Source organism: Blennius ocellaris (genome assembly GCF_963422515.1).
Source record: "Blennius ocellaris genome assembly, chromosome: 1".
Classification (NCBI taxonomy): Eukaryota; Metazoa; Chordata; class Actinopteri; order Blenniiformes; family Blenniidae; genus Blennius; species Blennius ocellaris.
Genome location: NC_137650.1, coordinates 5,035,699 through 5,050,044, shown reverse-complemented (window position 1 = coordinate 5,050,044; position 14,346 = coordinate 5,035,699). Strand labels below are relative to the sequence as shown.

The 14,346-nt window shown below is 42.6% G+C and overlaps 1 protein-coding gene across 3 annotated transcripts in view; it reads right to left on the bottom strand.

Moving 5' to 3' along the window:
- The window catches only part of phkb (phosphorylase kinase, beta), a 145,514-nt gene that overhangs the window by 40,535 nt on the left and 90,633 nt on the right, over positions 1 to 14,346 (bottom strand). The window lies entirely within an intron of this gene.

The window sequence follows — 14,346 nt, the reverse complement described above, 5'->3', positions numbered from 1 at the left end:
GATGGATGGATGGATGGATGGATGGATGGATGGATGGATGGATGGATGGATGGATGGATGGATGGATGGATGGATGGATGGATGGATGGATGGATGGATGGATGGATGGATGGATGGATGGATGGATGGATGGATGGATGGATGGATGGATAGATAGATAGATAGATAGATAGATAGATAGATAGATAGATAGATAGATAGATAGATAGATAGATAGATAGATAGATAGATAGATAGATAGATAGATAGATAGATAGAGGGAGAGAGAGAGAGAGAGAGAGAGAGAGAGAGAGAGAGAGAGAGAGAGAGAGAGATGAAGTAAAATCAACATTCAGCTCACTCCCCTACAAAAGCACCTCCGCTCTCACACAAATGGAAGGATAATAAAACTCTGAATAACCAACAAAGGTTGATGAACGGTGCCGGGGCGCCCGTCTGGGAGGAGGAGATAGGAATTAGGTGGGGGAGATGGGAAGGCAAATAAAACGCCCAGATGAACGTGTTGTCTTATCTACTCCGGTTCCCGCACACAGCAGAAAACTGTGCTGGTTTCTGTTGTGCTTCACGCCAGTTGACCCAAATTTCCATCCTCATGTGGTTCATGAACCATCTGATGGTTCGAACACAGTGAAACCTCCGTTGTTCTCCTCTGCTGGGGGTTCAAATTAAACTACGACTGAAGAAGAAGCATCATGATGAAGGATATCAGCTCCAAAGAGGTACAAAGGTTTGTATCAAGGGACAGTGTTGATATTATTTGTTTCTAAAAGGTCAAGTTATTGACTCGTTTGTAAAAAAGACTCTAAATCTGTGAAGGGAAGAATTAAACAGAAAAGCAACCTTGAAGTGGAAGTTGGATTCTGCTTACACATTTCAAGTGAAAACAAATTGTTTTTGTATTTTAATTTAACAAAAGTTTCATGTTTACATAGCAATGATCTGAAAACAATGTCCACTGAAATATCAGAAAAACTGAAAGTGATGTTAGTATCCTAGGTTCCGAGTAGATGCTGTTGTTTGTTTTAGTAATGAAACCACGCGCACATGCAGTAGTGAACAATTTGCTCTAAACATGAACAATGGGAGAACAACAGATATTCTAGTGCACAGACGACCAAGATGGATTGTTATCACGGTGACTGTCAAAATAAAAGTACCAAGTCCAGGAGAATCTGGACTGGGAGTCATGACACTCTGGAAGAAACATTGTTCTGATTGTTCATCTACTGAGCATGTGCACCACTACTAGTGACTATGGTCATGGTGACCAGGATCAGTAGCAGTGTTTCAAAAAGTTATATTTTCCACCATTTCCATGGAGACGGAGTTGGAGCACTTTCAAGAAGTTGTGTTTTCAGTGACTCCGAGCACCGTTGTTTTTTTAAATGGATGCCTACAATGCAACTAAAGTTTTTTGCTTCGAAAATGTTGTCAACGAGGATTAGATGTCCAGGTGATGCAGTCAAATGGTGTTTTATCTCTTTGTAGTAAGCTTGAAGTAAATAGCTGGAAAAACACGACGGAAATAAGAGCAGTAAACAAAAGAACAGTGACAGAGTTTAATGAAGGAAGGAAACTGATCGGTACAAAAGAACATCATGAAAAAGAGAGAGGAAACAAAGCATCCTCTCACATCTTCTGGACTTCATGTAATCAGAGAAAAGCACAGAGAAGAAATGGTGTCTTCTCCAAACACCACATCCAGAAAGAAAACCTCACTATTACAAATCTTCTCCTACAAAAGCTGTATAAGGAAGGAGAAGGAAGTAAAACTACAATCATGTTCAGAGACTCATATCATTGCAGTCGAGTGTTTTCTAGTCTATAAATGTGAAATATATGTTTCCTGCATATCGTTCAGTGTGATTACAAGGCACTACAACAGTGTATGTGTATTTCTATGTATTCCACGGCTCGCTAAAAGTCACATTTACATTTCTCTTTATGCTATTATTCATGATGGGAACGTGTGTTAACATTTGTGTTTTCCCTCTGGATTTCTCTCCGATGTAACAGTCTATTATTCTGTCACCTTCATGCACATGTAAGAAGATGTATGTGTGCGTCCTTCAGCATCTTCCATCTCGGGTATTTACAGAACAGACATTACTATGTGTAATTTATATGTGCGTGTGTGGGTACGAGCTGGAAGTGGAGAAAATCACGAATCGCAAGGCTTGTTTAGGACGCAGGCGGCGGCGGATTGTGACGCACAGCCGCTACCGTGGCCTTTCATCTCACCGTGGAGACGACGATACACAAATAACACCATACGTACACACAGATGCTCCAATTCAGAGCCAGAGAACACACACACACACACACACACACACACACCTGTTCTCATCAGTCAGACAGTGGAGGGAGCAAAGAGGAGGCGGAGAGGGAAAGAAAAAAACATGGCCGATCACAAGCCTGTGCTGATTAATGGCCGAGTGACGGCGTCTCAATGCTGCATTGCTTCTTCCTCATTAGCTGGTCTGAGAGCAGACAAAGGACTCATTTGGCAAGGGAGCAAATATGGCAATGTGGAATGGAGACATGCATTGCTCCTTTTCCTCAACACACAAAAGCACAGAAAGGCTTCAGATGTTTCTTTAAGCAACATTTTCTGACTAAACCCAAAATATTAAAGCATTTGAGAAGAGAGGGGGAGAAGAGAAAAAGATATGTTGGTTTTTCGCAGAGACCTGAAAAGGTGGGTAAGGAATGATTCGGGGTCTGAGTGTCACGGCTCGAGCTGCAGACTCAGCTCAAGACAAATCTGTGGTTTAGAGCTCAGTAGCACTCTGTGGGATTAACTCCTACCTAATTAAAGGAAAGAGAAAATGCTGCCAGAAGAAATGAGGTGCAGCTGAAAGGACCTCATTTCAATTCTGAAACTCTAAACGTTCCTATACAGAGAACAGCGTGGAGTAATATCTCACTAAAGTCCACGGCTCAGTGTCTTCAGTGAACATGAACCAAGACTGTCACCACTGTTTGACTGACTCTACACGAGGTGAAACTAGTTTCCCTGATTGGACAAATGTGGTTTTCATGTTTTAACATGAACATGTACCCACACAACCGAGATGACCTATAACACGGGTCTAATTATCAATCTAATGCTAAAAAAACATCACCAAATGTTTTGCAGAGGGTCACGAGTTGTTTGTGTCACTTCAGAAGGATGTTTCAAACGGTCCTCAAGTTACTTTGTAGAAAGACAGTCTGGTCGTAATAAAGCTGCATTTTCTCTTGTTTTATGAACTCTAATTTAGCCAACTGATGATGGAAAGATTGTTGGAATGGTTAAGAATCTTTGACTTCATCGTATAACTGTAACACAAGTTGCACAACACCTGTGTGTCCACTGGAAGACATTCGCAGAAATGCGTCATATTTTCAGGTGAATTTCAATGAGTGTCAAAGTCTGAACAGCACAGAGTCTCCATCGCCGGAGAGGAACTGCTGTGTTTTGAAGATTTAAACATACTCTGTAACATCCAGGAGGCCAAATGATACAGCCTCAAAACTCAGATGAGGCTGTTCTTTGGTCTGGAGTGCTGGGGAGTGACAATATGAGATATGAGAAAGGTTGACATGTTTCACAACAGCTGCCTCCAAAAGATCAGCAATATTAACTGGTCCAACAAGATCACATATGAGGAACTGGATAAGAAGATGGACAGTATGAACGTGTCTTGTGGAGATCAGAATTGCAGGTTTGGTCATTTTCCTTCAGATTTCCAATAGCAAGACACCAAGAGCTGTCATGAGATGGATCCAACTTGCAGGAAGACAAGAACCCAAAAAGCACCTGACTGTGATGAAAGAGTAGGTGGAGATGGTCTATCATGGGGTGAAGCTCAGGACAGGGCTGGGTGTAGTGTTATTGTGCCCCCACGTCCCGACGGAACAAAGAGGGTCATACATGTAAACACCAGGAAGGTTTTAAAACTACAGTTCCTTGTAGCTTCTGACACATTCATGCCTCAAACCAACCTTGTGTTATTCTCAGGGGAAATTCTTATCAATTTCCTTGAAGATTTTGTCTCCACTTCAGTGAGGAAGGAGCTGATGAGCATGAATGTACCTGGAGTCTGGCTACAAGAGAAAGACAGCTGGAGGAAAGTCCAGTCAGGCAAGTGAGAATTGCATCGACTCCACATGAAATAACTCCTGGAAACCACCAGCTGTCACGCTGACATGTTACATTATCCAGAAGGGCTGGTCTCTGCTGAGCAGCTTTTAAATCCTGCAGGAGAGCATGTGGTTGAATTCATCTATCAGGCAGGAGAGAATATCACAATGAAAGTAAAAAAAAAAAAACCTTGCTTTCATTACAACAGAGGTCAAAGTCGACAAGACTACAACGTAAACTTCAACAACACTTTGAATGTCTTTCTCTTCTATTCTGTTTGATTTAAAACTACAACCAGCAGTAAAACAGATTTACAGAAAATCATAATAATTACACCAGAATGGAGTGTTTATTTCTCAGGATGAAGCCTAAAGTTTAATTTTGTGAGCAGTTTTCACAGTCTGCTCAGCTCCGAGCAGCAGTTGTGTAAACAGACCCCAAAATGCTACAGAAGTTTTGTGTTTTCAATTGAAAATGTTATGTAAAGGTTCCTACAGACTGTGCTCTTTTACCAATGTTATAAGTTCACCGCTTGTCGTGCTGTAAGACACAGATCCAAATTGTATAGCTTGCCATGTTCTTCTAACTACGAACACTACACGACTAAACTTAAGCCATGACATGTACAACGTAAACTAGCGGAATCACAGCCGATGACAATGTGAGTCGACGTGATTGCGCAAGAATACATGATTGTGCAACAATAACACATCCTAAACATAAACATGCTTTGCCGTCGTGGCATTTTTGTGATTGGAAAGGTTTCCCCCCATAAAACCAGGGGCAGGGGGAAAATGTGGATGTGGTCAGAAAGAGCTCGGAGATAGAGACCAACTTGGGATGTTAATTTTGCAATGGAAGCTTGAAGTAATTACTTGTTAGCATCTACTAGCATTTACTGTTAAAATCTACTTGTTGTGGTCTTTCATTTTCCAACAAAACACACAACATGTCAATGAAACAAACAGGTGGCGGCAGCAGCAGCAGCTACAATCGCCCCAAATATCTGACACCGTCTGATATTGATGGTCAAAGGCCGTGACAACAGTCGTCCCAGAACCGGCCTCACAGCGCCACGGAGGACCAAAAATATAGAACCAAGACCAAAAATGTCACCATGATTTTCCCACCATTGTTATCTTTCCTCAAAGATGGCCAAACATGAGTGTGAAAGGGGCTTGAAGACATTGTGACTCTTTAGGGATCATAGGACGTCACTCTCCTTTAGTCACAGTGCAAATGTTGAGCTCACATGTTCGTGTTATGATGATCAATGAGTGTTATACAGATACACTGCAGGATGTCAAAAATCTGCACGCTGGAGGAGAAACCGCTCACCAGAGCACTGAATACTGAAACACTGTGTGCAGGAAGGCTCAGGTGGGATTAAAAGCTTCGAGAAGAGCCAGAGAGCTGGAGCCCCGTCGGCCTCGGGGCTGGAGGTGAAGCAGACTGAGGATATCATGCGAGTACATGCGGTGCATCTACCCACACCGCAGCAGTCATTAAGGAAATCATGAGAATGCCTGCAAGATTCTCCAGCACATTGACATGGAAATAACATTCATGAATTCCTGAATTAGGCAGAATGAATTCAAAACAATGCAATGGGGCATTTCAATAATAACTCGGGAAGCGAAGGCGGTTCACCACATCGGTGACGTCTGTGGGAATGGCAGCTTCGGTTTGCGGAGAGAGAAAACATGGCTGGACCATAATTACACACACACGCCTGGCCCAGGGCTTTGAAAATAGAAATTAAAACAAAGGAAATTAAAAAAGGATCTCTTGTGCTTCCTGGTTTCATTTGGAGTACAAGTATGAGTTTGATCCGGGCTGAGTCCCATTAATTGACATTGTTTCTCAGGGGTTTTGTCGCCATTCAACCACAATGAAATCTATCCCTGATGGCAAGAAACTGATGAGAGTAAAACACTTAAATTAGAACCTGTCCCAAAAGCAAGTCTTTGAGCGGATGAGACAGGCTGTAGGTGTGCAGCAGGAACAGTTTTACATGAGAAAAAAAAAAGCCGAGTGGTCTCGCAGTCACAGGTCTGTGCTGAGCAGCCCTCAACCAAGCCGGGAAGAAGACAGTCCGCCTACTATTTTTAATACAACATCCAACGGGAGCAGAAAAGATAAGGGGCATGCATGAGCAATAAAAGGTGTAATATGACAAAACCATTTGCATGACCAAAAAAAAAGTCTTGAACCCAGAAACTTATTGTAGATTCACTTTAAATGTGAAATCTGAGTTGGAAAGAGTGTGTTCCTTTGACCGAAGTCGTGCTCACGTTTGAACATTTCCACCACACTCACTGGGAGACACTGAAAATGCAACTTTTGAAAATGAATGGAGAGGAATCAACTTTTCTGGATTCTGGTTCTTGTTTTCAGTGTTTCTGCTGTTTCCATGCAAACAGACATTGTTTTCAAACAATGCCACACAATGTCACATTTACACATTGCCATGTAAATGTGACATTTTTCTGAAACTAAAATGTAGAAATGATGGGTTTTCACTTCAAATGTTGTGTAAACGGGGTCTGAGGTTCGTTGACAACTCTGAATGGTCCCATAGTTGTGAATGTGTGCGAATGTGTGTGACTGTCAGTGACGGACTGCTCTGCCTCCAACGGTTCTTGACTGCTGGACCAGAGCAGTTAAAAGGTGAATTTCCTCATTTCTTTTCTTTCACAGCAGAGAAAGTTTGCGTTGCTTCGGCAGCGGAAGGTTTCAAGTAGAATATGAAGCATGAAAATGGTGGCGATAAAAGACAAAGTGTGATTAAGTGGAATTTTCCTCAAAGTCTATAAAGGTGAAATGAAGTGATGAATGAGGCTAACCTCAGCTGGTGAAAGATTCTACAGAGCAAACAAAGTCAGATTCAGGGCACAAAGTCATGTCAGGTGGTGGACTTCTACCAGAGTTAATTCAACAGTGCAACAGTAGTACAATGATTCATCTTTTCATTCTAGTAAAATAAGCCAAAAGTTACATTGCTACAAGAAGAAATTAGAGTCACATTTCCTGGTAATGAACTTGGAGCTTTTCTATCCACTGTAGTGAGACTGTGTAAAGTTACGCACAAAGCAGTGGCAAGATCGCATTTAGAATAAAACTAAAGCCACTGCATGCTTATTTAGTCCTTTTTTTACTCATAATAATTCATTGGCATAATGCAGGCTGGTCATGCGTCCCGGGCTTTGGGTCTGGTGACATTTATATGGTCTATAACTTGAAAGGTGGGTCAATGTAATTCTTAGTCCAGAATCCCAGATAACGATAAAGCAAAAGGCTGCAAAATGTAATAACATAATAATTTGTAAATCCTTTTCACATGAATATGCAGAAATATGCACAATGTCTTCATAAAGATAATGACTGGGACTTGGTTAACTCTTTACTTGTATTGCAGCCCTGAAGCACAGATTCAACATATTTCATGCATTTGCATTGATGAAGATGCCTGCTCCCTGCAGTTATTTGTCTACGTAATTTATATCATAACAGGGAAGTAATAAACAAGACACCTGCAGTTTGAATACATTTCCATTATTATCATTAGTCCATCTGCTTCAAGCAATGAGACACTCCCAGTGTCTTCCCCTCTGACTCCAAACACTCCGGGGCAGTTAATATCTCAAATATTAGAATCTGCAGTAATGAGGTGCTTTAAATAAAGGAGTGATTAGTGTAAGTGGGCTGGAGAGATTCTGCAGGAGAGCAAGAAAACAACCAGAATAAAGAAAAACAAATTAGGGATGTAGGTAAAAATACTGTGTGTGTGTGTGTGTGTGTGTGTGTGTGTGTGTGTGTGTGTGTGTGTGTGTGTGTGTGTGTGTGTGTGTGTGTGTGTGTGTGTGTGTGTGTGTGTGTGTGTGTGTGTGTGTGTGTGTGTGTGTGTGTGTGTGTGTGTGTGTGTGTGTGTGCGTGTGCGCGTGCGTGTGTGTGCGTGTGAGTGCGTGTACTTGAGGCCCTTCCACCTGACAGGAGAACAAACAGGTTTGCTATTTGAAGGAGAACGCCACGGCGAGTCCCCGCTGAACAGAAATGAATTTCAGCTCCGCTTCATTTGACTTTTCCCGAAAATTAAAAGCACTGAGTTGTAACACGAAATGAAAAGAAGTCTGAAATATTTCTCTCTTTTTGTAATTCCTCTTGGGCTTTCGTCTTTTTTATGTTTTCATTCTACCTTTTTCATTTTCACACTTGAGTTCTCTTCTCTTCTTCCTTATTTCAAACTTTTGTCTTTCTTACATCTTCCTTTTCTTCAGTACCTTCTTCTTACCCTTCTGTCCTTTATTATCTCCCTCATTTCTCGTTTCTCTACTTGTCCTTCCATCTTTTGCACTCTACATTCATTCTGCAGCCCACTCTGCCTCCCTTCATTTTACATGTTTGGTGTTTGCTGTCACTTTCACTCCAGCCTCCAGCCTCCGATCCACCGTTTTTACAAACTGGTAAAATTTAAAGCTTCACAGATGAATGACACAGTGATAACAGGATGAAACAAGCAGAGTGAAAGAAACTGGAAATGACAAGACAGGAATGCAAAAACAAGCATTTGATAGAATCATATCGGATAGGAGAGGTCCAGCCATCCATCCATCTATTTATCTATCCATCTATCCATCCATCCAGCCATCACTCAGTTGGATTTGCTTGTTTCATCTCTAGAGGGAGTAGATCATTTAACCAAATCAGAACGAACCACCTCAACTGGCCTTATCCATGTAAAGGAGCAACAGCTCGTCAGATACTCTCCTCAGTGGTTGAACTCTTCACTCTATCACGGGCAGTGTGGCCCACCACCCTGCAGAGAAAACTCATGTCAGCCGCGTGTTCCTCATTCAGTCATGACCACAGGTGAGTGTGGAGGTGCAGACCGACTCTGTGCTTTAAGCTGGAGATAGATAGCTAGGATGGAGATAGAAGGGTTTTCATATGTCCCCACTGATGAAAGTTGTGGATGGTACCAAAAGAACAGTAATTAACAGTTATAATTTTCCGTGAGGTACCTCATACTATGGTACAGGTCCCATAAGGAGGAGCAACAGTGCAGCTGTCTGCTGATGCGTAGAGACGATTGTCACTCCCTACAAGCAACAATATTCAAATAGCTCATCTCCAGTAAAGCCTCCTGTTGTTTGTTGCAGAAGTCACATTGAACACACTGGTTGTTTTGTTAACTGAGTTTATTGAAATGTCACCACAACACAGCATCCTACTCTTGTGCAGAATCTCGTCTTCGTAATAGGAGGAGATTCAGCAGGAGCTGAACACTGCTGTTTGGCATGAGCATGTTTTTAAGCTGTCACACAGAGAACTTTACTTAGATGCCTGCGCTGCAGCTGCAACTTCCTTGCTGCTCCCGCGACTACTGTTGTGTAATGACGTTGTAGGGATTTCTTACCTCAAAAGGATCACTAGGAACCATTTATATTGTGGTCTGCTATTGATAATCATTAATAATTATCAAAGATAGTTATTAATTATGTTATTGAAAATTTTATCTGATCTGTATCAGATACCTCGGAGCTCCACCTGTCTTAACAGGAAATGATAGACAATTCAGTTCTATCAGTCTCATAAGATATACTAAACAGTTAATCAGTAATTTGAATTAATAGTTAAATTAATTACAATTACCAGAATTAACAGTAAAGATTGAAGGATTGTGTGTGTGTGTGTGTGTGTGTGTGTGTGTGTGTGTGTGTGTGTGTGTGTGTGTGTGTGTGTGTGTGTGTGTGTGTGTGTGTGTGTGTGCGTGTGTGTGTGTGTGTGTGTGTGTGTGTGTGTGTGTGTGTGTGTGTGTGTGTGTGTGTGTGTGTGTGTGGAGAGAGAGAGAAAGAGAGCGAAAGAGAGAGAGAGAGAGAGAGAGAGAGAGAGTGTGAGTGTGTGTGTGAGACCTGTGATGGAACTACAAAACAAGATGGTGGATCACAAGAAACTACATTCCAAATAGAGGTTATCAGAGAGCAGGAAGTCTATCCTGGGTCTCCACCATGTGCTGGAGAACAATGGAACATGGAAGCTAGTCTTTAGCGTCTGCTTCCTGTGTGTCTCTGCTAAAGGACCATTTCTATGTGAGTTAACAAGTTAGTAAAGCAAAGATTAGCATGCAGACCCTGTGTCTGTGGCAGAGCTAACATTGGTTTACAGGTTGATAACTGCTCCTAATATCATTATGAATAGAACTCAATCACTGTAATAGAATCAACACATCTTCATAAAAGTTAAACAGTTCTATCATAGCATCAGGTTTAACTAATCTCAGGTAAAGCCCAGTTGTTTTTACCACTTCCTTGAAGGAGTTAAGTTGTTGTCCTGGCTGAAGGGAAGCTGGTGTCTTCTCCTGTAGTTAGCACCTCCTGCTGTGTGTTTGCTGGTTCTGCAGGCTGAGGAGAAGAAGATGAAGTTGATGTTTCAGGAGTCCTTCTTTGCAGCTCCTGGTTGTTCCTTTTGTCCAGACTGAGGAGCTGGTCGCTCAGGTGTGTAATGGTTTTCCTGCTGGTTGAGGAAAACACAGAGAAGTTCTGTGAAGCGTCGTTTCCCTGGTCCGTCCTGGAGGAACTGGTTGGTTTTCCCTGGTTGATGGGAGATCAGACTCTGGGTGCTGGTCTCTGGCTCAGGAGAAGGTCTGACCCTCGTGGTCAGGTCAGCAGAGGAGTTGAGGAGTGAAGGCCCCTTGTTGCAGGCCTCTGGTGTTAGCTGTATGCCAACGCAGGGTGAGCTGAGCTGCTGGGAAGAAGCTCTTCCCGGGTGTTCACAGAAGAAGACTCGGAGCAAGACTCTCTGCAACATTGCTTTTGCAGGCTTTTTGTTGAAGATTTGTGGATTTGAAGGCGTCAAATCCTGAGAGCTTCAACCAATCAGTGACTGGCTGAGTGCATGGGGGAAGTGTCTTTTGAGCAGAAAGTGGGGGAGGATTTGCATGGGTCTGCTGTGGCAAAAGGTCCCCCCACTGGGTGTGATGGTCAATCACATTCCTGGGTCAGAATTCATGACTGTATCATGACAAATGAAAATTGTCTTTCCCTAGAAATGAACAAACTTTGTGTGGTCTTGTGAGATCCCAACAATGTTACATGCCTGCATCTTTCACAACTCCGCCTACATTTTAAGTGTACTCTCTGCAGTGTGACGCGTAGCAGAGTTGGGTCTGGGTCAATGTTCCTTCTAATTTTTCATGTGTCTGGGCACACACATAAGCTCCCTGCGCACACTGAGGATCACTGTGAGCAACATCAGATGTGCACGCTGTGGCCACACAGCAGTATTCATTTCCACAAATTTCCAACCTGCATTCCTAAATCGGTCAACAATATGATAATATGTTTATCAACTTTGGTGAATTTTAGCAATCAAACTGAGATCATGTTTCGGTGATGGACATCATCCTGAGAAACATACCGCAAGGGTTTCTGGCATATGAAAGAGAGAATTGCGGCAGCGCCAGCCAAAATATCAAAAACATTTGACCAATTCAGCCCCCAAAAAAAGCCAGACTTTCTCAAAGAAAGAATCTTCAAGCCAAGAGAATATTCTTAAATGTTGTGAAACTGATCATTAATCATTTGCCCAGTGCACATTGAGATATTTCATGATCAAGGGTACAAATGGAATCTTGTGAAGGAGTTGGGGAGTCGACGTGACCACAAGATGTAAACAAACTCTGGGATGTTCTGCGAAATTTAAATTCTAGTAATACTCTTGTTTATGAACATAATTACGACTTTCCTTCAGAAAGGTATTGACAACATATTAGAGGTGTACATCAACATTGAAAACTGGGTCCTAAATTTGTCATTTTTTTCATGTGGATTCTGGACGAGAAACTTTAAATAAGCCTTGAATGTTGTGCTGAACAGAGTAAAGTCATGCGATGCTGTTCCAAGGTCGTGGTTGTCCCTGTGAGCGGGCAGCACGAGGGAGGCAGCCTCAAGTGAGCGCATCACAAAGGAATAAACAGTCAAAGACTTTTATAAAGTTAGAAAGCAAGCAGGGGAGTTTATCCATCAGCCCAAAAAAGAAAAAAATAGCTGAATGAAACATTATCCCTCCTTTTCATGCCCTTGCAGACGAATGACTCCGTGCTTGATATCGTCTCTGTCACAGATTCATATTTTGATGTGGGTACTTCAAAGTGTCAGAGGTTTTAGTGGAAATGTGTTGAGTGGGAGGGGGATGAGAAATCATGAAAGAAATGTTAAGTCAGTCTCAATCTGTGCAAGAAGAAAATGTCTTCTGTTTTTAAGTCGGATATTTCCAGAAAGGTCATCAGCTGGTTGCGACGACAAGGCCGTGATGATGGTTCATCTCAAACTGAAAGTGAACACATGGGGGGGGTTTATTCAGGCAGCCTGTTTGATTTCGGGAAATGCACCCAATGTGATTACACTGCTGGTAATAAAACCCGGCAGACGAAGAGATGGGGGGACTGACACACACAGAGAGAGAGAGAGAGAGGAGGGGCAGAGATGGAGTGAAGGAGGGAGGAATCACCTCCACAGAGGAGCACCACCACGAGAATTGGATTGCAAGCCGCCGACCGCTGTAATTGCAAAGGAGCCCTTACTGAGAAAGCGATACATTGTTCCTCGGAGTCAGCGCCGAAATATTATCGTCTGCCAGAGGAATCTTTATGAGCCAAAGAGAAGAAAAAAAATCAATTGATATTAAAGGCGAGCAGCAGCGTGAGCTACAGGAGCCTCAGCTTGTCAGAGCTGCACTGTTTGATATCACGCCTGCAGAGACGGCGAGGCTGGGGAAGATAAGTGGCCTGATTACTGCTGCCTGTGTGCGTGCAAGGGAGCATAATGACATGAGCGAGGTACTGAAAAATAAATATACATATGAAAATGGAATGTCTGATTGTGACACCATGTCTCATAGATTTATACTGCTGATGTTTTCCATTTTGCTTTTGGTAAATTGGTGTGAATGGATCTCTGGACAGCACTTTCTCTTCACACGCCGGGCTATGGAGGCTGATAGTGAGCTGCAGAGGTGACCCATGGGGACCATATATATTACAGCCTGAGAGGCAGAAAGATATACGATGCAGCATATCTGCCATAAACTCATACTACTTACAAGGTGCCTTTTTATGATTTCAGCACTTTGATCAGTCACCTTGAGACTGTAAGATAATCTGTCAAGAAGATCAAGCAGTTTCGATCTGGAGCAGGTAGTCCGCCATTGTTGTTGTTGTTCAGTGACGTCGTGGAGAGGGTCACGGGATTACCAGGTCAAGAGGTGGGGCGATGACATCATCGTCTTCAGCAAATGTGCCTCTTGTCAATCCACACATCAATGTTGAGGCTGCATTTTAACTTTTCTCCACTCTGAAACCCGTTTAAAAAAAAGTTAAACTGTTTTGAGGTTTCTCAAACACCGCACTGTGTGGATGATGGGCCAAAAATGATGCAGTTGTGAATTTCCCCACGGGGATGAATAAAGTATATATCTATCTATCTATCCATCTATCTATCTATCTATCTATTTGTTACATGAATGGCTGCTGTTGTGTGGACAGGCCCTCTAATCATGCTGTAGGTGTGCAAGTGAGGTGTGAGATGGACTAGTGATTTGTCCTTTATTCAACATCTGAGATCAGCTCCAGCTCGCTATGACCACAAAGAGGAAGGATAGTAGACACTTTGTCCTGAATGCTGAGAAACTTGGAAAGTGTGACAGTGTGACATCCACAGTGAAGTGGATGCACAGGTCAGAATAACTCTTAAAAGTCCGATATTATACAAAATAGACTTTTCTGTGCTTTAAACATCATAAACGTGCTATTTGGGGTTCATATACATCGCCAAAGTGTTTCTTTCATTGATTCCCTCAAGCTTGAGTTCACAGCGATCTTTCTCTGTTGTAACTGATGGGGGAGCTCAACGTGTTGATTCAATTTGATGACGCGGCACCACCTTTCTGACGGCACAGAGCTGGAGAAGCCCCGCCTCCAGGAAGATTGACATGCAGAGAAACCAAAACAAGACACGCCCACAAATGTGCCAAGGAGTGCAGCCTCTTCTCTGCGTGCTCTCTCAGTCTATGCTGCTTCACATTGAACTGCTGTTTTTGTTGTTGTCGATAACTGTTTTCACCGTCATGTCCACTTGGAGAAAATGTGTTTTCGGGTGAAAGTATGTGTCCACACTATTTGGCTTGCCGAAAGAATAAGCACAGCGGCGAATGTGGCTGGACTT